We start from the raw sequence: 8198 nt of genomic DNA, 5'->3' as shown, positions 1-8198 counted from the left end.
TTAAAGATTTCTGAACCAGATATTTGATATTATACCCTTGACTGAGAAGGCAACTGGCCCAGAATGCCTTTAGAGAGAATTTAAACAGTATGTTCGACTTGTGTTTTTATGTGTGTAAAGAGGGTAACCATTGGAGAAGCCAAAGTAATGAGGCTTAATTTTTACCTCAATAACATTTTGTCACAGTCCTGTATATCATTAATTGAGCTAGGAACTCTGTTGTATTTTGCATTATATAGAATGCTAGATAATGGAAATTTACATTTTTTTTTTACTGTAATCTAGAAAACAGGTTTTCTAAGAAAAACCCTGCTTCCTGTAATTTTTTGTCTTCGAAATGTTCCTTACATTTAGGGACATATTGAATGTCTCAAGAAATACCCACTACAATTTATTTATTTATTTATTTATTTATTTATTTATTTATTTATTACCAAGTCTCCCAGTACTATACCATCAATAAGCAAGAAACAAACATCAGGCCATATTTTAAACAGTGATTTTCAATGTCTTGGGAAAATTCTGTGGGGCCTTGAGACCAAAGAAAGAGGCTAAGAACTCCAGCATTACATCAAAAGTTTAGTAAGAGAACTTAAATATGAGGGTCGTCTTGGGTGAGGGCAAGTCAGCATGGATATCCTTGGCACCGTGTGGCAGGGATCAAGGGTTATAAAAGTTAGGGAAGGCTGGGTAGGGGTACTGGGAGCATGACCCACTGGGAAGGGAACATGACTTACATACTTAACCAGGGCAGGGCAATGGTCTGTCCAGCCAGCAGCATATCTGGAGCATAAGGAAGAGGTCAGACCGTGTCTGAGGGGATTTATGGGAAGTCATCTCTGTTCTGGCTTGGATCTAGCTGGATCTAGCAGGAGGGCTTAGCAGCAGTCAGGCACCGCCAGACAGGGGTCAGGCACATCATGGAACAGTCTGTTATACAATGGCATGCCAAATATTGACATTTCCTTAGCTTGGGTAGGTGAGGTCCTCACTACCTTCTTTCCTATCTCCTCCATTCATTCTGACGAGGCTGATCATTTTATGTCTTAGTCCATTCAGGTTCCAAAAACACTACAGACAGGTTGCTTATAAACAACAGACATTTGTTTCTCACAGGCCGGGCAGAAGGAAGTGGGGGAGTCTAAGATCCAGATGCTGACAGTTTCAATTTTTGGTCAGGACCCATATCCTGGCTCACACAAGTTCATCGTTTTGCTGTAAGTTCACCTGGCAGAAAGGGGCAGGGGAGCTCTCTATGGTCTCTTTTATAAGGGCGCCAATCCCATTGATGAGAGCTCCACCCTCATTGCCTGATCAGCTCTCAAAGACCCCCATCTCCTTATGCCAACACATTGGGGATTAGGTTGCAGCCTAAGTCTTGAGGGACACAAATATCCAGTCAATACCATCTGATTAAACTTCAGTCATATTTCTTCCTGACTCTAGGTCCATTACCTCTTTTGTCATAGAGCATTTATTTTAGAAAACTTATAATTGTAAAATATTTCATTGCCCCTTTGAGATGTAAATATTAAAAATCTTGTCCATTTCTTATCCCAGTAATGCCTTTCTCAAGGATGGAAAGTCATCGCTTGGAAATATAATTATTACAGAAAATAGTTTCCCCATCTCCTTGTTTCTGTGGTAGCATAGAAGTCTAATTTTGTGGGAGCCTTTTTTTCAGTTATAAAACTACCTCCTGTCAGGAGGTATGAAAAAGTTTTATTTCCCTTTGAGTAAAGGCAATTAGCATACACAGAGAGTCTATGATTTCCCTACCTCAGCTCTTAAAACTCCTGGGCCCTTTATTTCAGCACAATTGAACTCAGACTGAATTCTGGCCTTAATTCCCATCACAATAGCTTTGAATAACGTCTCCCTTGCCTGTTTAGCTTTTTTATGGTGCAATTTTTGTTTTGACAATCTCATTCCATAGTATATTCATTGCAATGCCATTTCTTTCTGTCCCAAATTCTTATCACTCAGAAAACACTTCTTTCTAACAAAGTAATAGTAAAATCAAAGTGGTCCAAATACTGAAGAAATATATTCTCACTTACCATAAAGTACAGAAAGGAAGTGCTATTCAGGCTGATCCAACAGTTTAATGATGTAATCAAAGTGCACAGGTGTTTCCGAGCCTCAATATGCTTCCCACCATTTTGGGTTGTGCTGAGGTTCTTTAATCTCTTGGTTACAGGACAGCTGCCAATAATAATAATAAAAGAGGCCAACTGCTTCTCTTTTAGAGGGGGAGAGAGAGAAATTGATTGGCACATACCTGACTTTGAAAGTTGGGAACAGTAGCTATCAAGACTTTCCTAAATTTTCTGATTATACTTTTTGTTTGTTATTTGGCCAGAATTCAATTATATTCATGAACCAAACACTGCAGCCACATGAACACTATGTTAAGAAAATTGGGTGAAATTAGCTTTTGCCAGTAATTTCTACAACACAATATCCCTAGATTTTGGTTTATAAACCTCAGTTTAAATCAGTTTTTAAATTTAAGCACATTGAACTATAAAATTGTATGTTTTAAAACCATAAACTAGGCACAGCTCTTAAATATTAATCTTTTTTTCCCTAATGTTCATATACTTCATTCTGAAACACAAGTATCTGAATAATAATATCTGCTATTACTTTGATACTTGTCTTTTAGTTGAAGTACTTTGCTTTTATTATTTTGCTGGAAATACTGATTTTGTATTATATTTTCTGTCTTTAAACCTATTTCAAGAAGTGAAAAATAGTTTTCTTTTAGACTGAATGCTTTCCATCATTCTTCAAGTATAAAATTAATTCAAGTAATTGTCATAACCATCTATCTATATATATATAAAAGCCTAAGCAACTGAATAATCAAACTACTGGAATGAACGAAACGACTGGAGCAACCGGTTGCTATGACGTGCACTGACATAGGAACTGCCCCCTGGTGGTCAGTGCAGTCCCACAACGGGAGCACTGCTGAGCTGACCCACCCATCCAGGCATCCCACCAGCCAATCAGCCACTCACTTCCTCAGTTGTCCTGCAGGTCTATTCTCTGGAGAACGGGCCAGGTACGACAGACCAGTGCTGTAAGCACAATCCTGATAGCGCTGCCAGCCTTCTTGAAAGTCAGGCTTGGGCACTGGGGCCACATCCCCTCCCTAGGTGCCCTATAAGGAAGAAACAATATAACAGCGGCTGCCAGGTGGCTCCTGCCAACCAGCGCGAATGTCAGTGGGATGAGCCAGATACTGTGCTGGCAAGGGCTTCCCATCACCCTCCCAGAGGACCGATTGTGTTCTGGACCTCCCCGCCCCTCTCAGGACCCCAGCCGTGCATGAATTCGTGCATTGGGCCTCTAATAACCCATAATGTCCTTGCTATATATGCAAGAAAAGGAAGATGGGTATTTAACACTGAATTCATATTTAAGTCAATAAATATTGAAAAAAGAAATTGAAGACCTAAGAAAATCTTAAAAATATTCCTTCTAATTACATTATATCCAAAATACATACTATTATATTCCAATTGGAATATTAATGTTATTAAAACTCAGTTTGTATTGTAAATAATTCTTTGTTACATTTGTGTGTCTTCTTCCACAGCATCAAGTTACTATGACTCTAAAGTGGAAATATAAGAATGATCCATGTAAACACATGTGTTTCATTTGTATTAAGATGACATGATACTGCTCTCTTATTTCTTTTAAATTTGGAAAAAATATATATTTTCCAGTTTTTTTTTAATATAGTATTACCAAATACAGATGCGCCCTCAAAATTTGTGTTCTTATAATTTCTCAATCATCTCAGCAATTTAAAAAAAAAATATTTTATTGATTTTTCACAGAGAGGAGGAGAGAAGGATAGAGAGCTAGAAACGTTGATGAGAGAGAAACATCGACCAGCTGCCTCTTGCACACTCCCTACCGGGGGATGCGCCCGCAACCAAGGTACATGCCCTTGACCGGAATCGAACCTGGGACCTTTCAGTCCGCAGACCGACGCTCTACCACTGAGCCAAACTGGTTTCGGCCATCTCAGCAATTTTTTAACCTATTAGAAGATTTGATCTATTACAGGCATTATTTATCTCTGAGAGGTCACTCATAACTTATTTTTATTTTAATTTATTTATTTATTTATTTTTTTTAAAAATATATATTTTATTGATTTTTTACAGAGAGGAAGGGAGAGAGATAGAGAGCTAGAAACGTTGATGAGAGAACATCGACCAGCTGCCTCTTGCACACCCCCTTCTGGGGATGTGCCCGCAACCTACGTACATGCCCTTGACCGGAATCGAACCTGGGACCTTTCAGTCTGCAGACCAACGCTCTACAGCTGAGCCAAACCAGTTTCGGCTATTTTTATTTTCTTTTTAAAGAGAGGAAAGGAGAGAGACAGGGAAACTTGATTTGTTGTTCCACTTACTTATACATTCATTGGTTGATTCTTATTCTTGTATGTGCCCTGACTGGGGATTGAACCCTTAGGCTTAGCACATTGAGATGATGCTCTAACCAACTGAGCTATCCAGCCTGGGCCTTGACTCTTAATTTACCTGCAACTTTTGGGTTATATTCCAGTGTTATAAAATCAATATATAAATGAAATAGGTGAAAGATAATGCAGATGATGTTCGTTTAATCTCATCGAGTCTGAATTTCGCTGTAGCATGTGTCAATAACCAACCCTTTTTATTGCTGAATAGAATCCCCTTGTAGTGATATGCTGCACTTTATTTACCCACTTGCCTGATGATGAGCTATGGAGTTATTTCCAGAATTTTGTTATTATAAATAATGTTATGAACATTGATGAATAAGTCCTTTTGTTGATATGTATCTTCACGTATTGTAGGTAATTACTCAAAAGTGGATTTTTTTTTTAGTGAAACTACAAAACAGTTTTCAAAATAGTTCACAGCCTTTATATATTTACGTGTGTGTGTGTGTGTGTGTGTGTGTGTGTGTGTGCGGTAATATATAGTCATTTATATGAAAACTGTCTATCTGCCTCCCTGTTACCTATCTATGAAAACTATCTGTATAAAAGCCTAAGGGACTGTTATAACTGACTGACTGGAACTACTGGCCAGTCACTATGATATGCGCTGACCACCAGGGGGCAGACACTCAATGCAGGAGCTGCCCCCTGGTGGTCAGTGCACTCCCACAGGGGGAGTGCCTCTTAGCCAGAAGCTGGGCTCATGGCTGGCGAGCACAGCTGAGGCATCTGGAGCCTTTCCTGACTCCCTGGCAGTGCTACCGAGCAGCAGTGATGGCAGGCACCCACAGCGTGGCTCCCAGCCCCAGCTCGGGCTCCTTCCTGACTGCCTGACACTTGGCGCACTACTACATCCCCTGAGGGAAGTCCAACTGCCAGTTTAGGCTTAAATGGCATCCGCTGAGGGTCCCGGATTGCAAGAGGGCATAGGTCAGACTGAGGAATCTCCCCACCCATCCCCTGTGCACAAATCCATGCACCAGGCCTCCAGTTGTCTAATAAGGCTCACATTTGGGATGATATAGAATATACTAAAAAATACTACACAGAGGTATTTATACCTAAACTAGAGGCCCAGTGCGCCAATTCATGTATGGGTGGGGTCCCTCGGCCCGGTCAGCAATGGGGGCATCGGGAGGTTGGCTGTGGCAGTGCACTGATCACCAGGAGGCAGCTCCTGTGTTGAGCATCCGCCCCCTGGTGGTCAGTGCACGTCATAGAGACCAGTCGTTCATTCACTTAGGCTTTTATATATATAGATAGTGTGCTTCACATAGAGGCAATCACTGTTACTTCTATAAGATATGCAATGTTTGTCTATTCCTGGGTAATGAAACGTTTTTGCAAGATTATTCTTATGAGTTTTAGTGAATTAACATAATTTGTTTAATAAAAAGCTTCTTACATTGATTTTTTATTATAAGAATGCTGCATTTCAACATTTTATCTTGATGTGCATTTCTAAGTAAATCATTCAAATAAATGTCTAAATGTAATCTTATGGGTCAAATAAAAATGAACAGTTCTTTAAAATTTTACACATATTTCTAAAGTGTGCTGCAGGAGCTGTGGGCTCCATTCTTTCCCCACAAAAAGTGGTTGAGACAATAGTGTATCAAGTAGCTCTTTCGCCTACAATTTGAAAAAAACACAAACAAAACAAATCACAAAACACCTATATTTTAAAAAACTCATCAATATATATATATATATATATATATATATATATATATTTTACCTTTTATTCATTTAACTAAGTAAAAGCCTACATTTTACTTAAAAAAAATTTTTTTTTATTGATTTTCAGAGAGAGAGGAAGGAAGAGGGAGAGAGAAACATCAAATGGCTGCCTCCAGCACACCCCCTACTGGGGATTGAGCCCACAACCTAGGCATGTGCCTAGGCTGGTAATTGTACCTGAAACTTTTGGTGCATGGGATAATAACCAACCAACTGAGCCACACTTCAGGGCACAGCTAAACTTTTAAATGACATTTTGAATGTGCATTTTTGTGATTATATTTTTCCTTCGCTCAGTTTTATCTTCTATATAGGTTATCTTCAACCATTTGAATTTAACAATCTCATAAAATAAAATTGCCATCCATATGTCTTGAGTATTTTCATTCAATTTAATTTTTTTCACTATTTTTGATCTTATGAGAATCTAAATTCTCATAAGATCAAAGTTTCTTAATATTAATAACGGTTCAGAACAATTATTTTCCCCATTTAAATATTTATATATTTTATTTATTCACATATAATATATAATAAGCAAATTGTTCCTTCATCTTAATAAAAATATTCTGTGTATATTAACTAATAAAAGAAAACCATGTTGATAATAAGAACTTCACACACGTTGTGTAGCATATTTCTATTGTTTTGAGCCATTTATTTGTATGCCAACATCATACTGTCTATTATTTATTTTCATATTTAGAAGCACATAGTTTCCATCATATTTTCCCAAAATGTTTACAGTGCTATATATTATATATTAATCTGTAGCTTTTATGAGTCAAATATTTTATTATTTAAGAAAAATATTTAAAAAAAGGAAAAATATTAAAACCAGTTTTAAGTGCACTTAAGGAGTTAGCTATTTATAGATCAGTTAATAATGGAGTTTTAGGAAAATAATGTGAGATTAGATTCAAAACTAGCTTAATAACAGAGCAATTAATGATGACCTCTGGGGTTTTCTTTCTCACTGGACAGAAACCACTGACATCTGTAACACATAAATATCTACCTGCCAGCCTCTGCTTCTGCAGAGCTATAAGATAGCTCTGAACAGAGATAAATCAATTGGAGGTGCAAACCCTGTATGGCAGGGAAGGGAAAAACAGCAACTGCTTTAACCTACTTCCAGGCTCTGCTAAAATTATTCTCACCATCTAAACCTGTGTGATCATAATCTCCAAAGATTATCCATAATCACAAAAGTGCTGTCCTCATTAGTTGTGACCTATTTTATTTCCATAGGTGCAGCAAAAGTACTAACCATTATTGTTAAAATATACACTTAGGTATATTAAAATTTTTAAAGAGTTTATTTGAGCAGAAATCTGTTCAAATCAGGCAGTGCCAATTTAGAAGTGGGGAGTACTCCACCCACAGGAGCCCAGGGAAAGGTTTTTATAGAGAAGAGGTGAAAGCAAAGCAAAGCAAATAGATTATTTGATTGGCTATAGCTCAAGCAGTGCCTTTTTTTTTTTTTTTTTTTTTTTTAAGCCTAGTTGGCGCTTTGTGATTGTCCTTAGGTTTTTATTTCTTAACCTTGAAGCACTCCAGGCTTAGGTTTTAGTTTGTTTGGGTAGACTACTAAGGCATTAAACCCACTTCAGTCTTCGGGCCTCATTGTTTAATTAATTTAACACAATATACATTTTAAAAAAAACATACATTATTGAGCAAATGAAGGCCAGATAATTAACTTCTGTTTGTCAGTGCTCACATGGAATCTTAAACTGGATTTTAAAACTTTCTGCAATGACTACTTCAATCCTGACACTAGGAATATAGGCCCAAGACACTCTCGTCACCAGGTTTTACCTGTGGTTCCTGTAAGTGCGGGCCAATTCCTCTCTCACAAAGCCAGCTGAGGTTTCTGCCCTGCCAGCGAGGCTGAAGCCGCAGAAACCAGATACGGAGCCAGCTTTATAGAGGGCGCTGTTTC

This window comes from Pipistrellus hanaki (assembly GCF_964339955.1).
Source record: "Pipistrellus hanaki genome assembly, chromosome: 3".
Lineage (NCBI taxonomy): Eukaryota > Metazoa > Chordata > Mammalia > Chiroptera > Vespertilionidae > Pipistrellus > Pipistrellus hanaki.
This window is presented reverse-complemented; position numbering follows the sequence as displayed.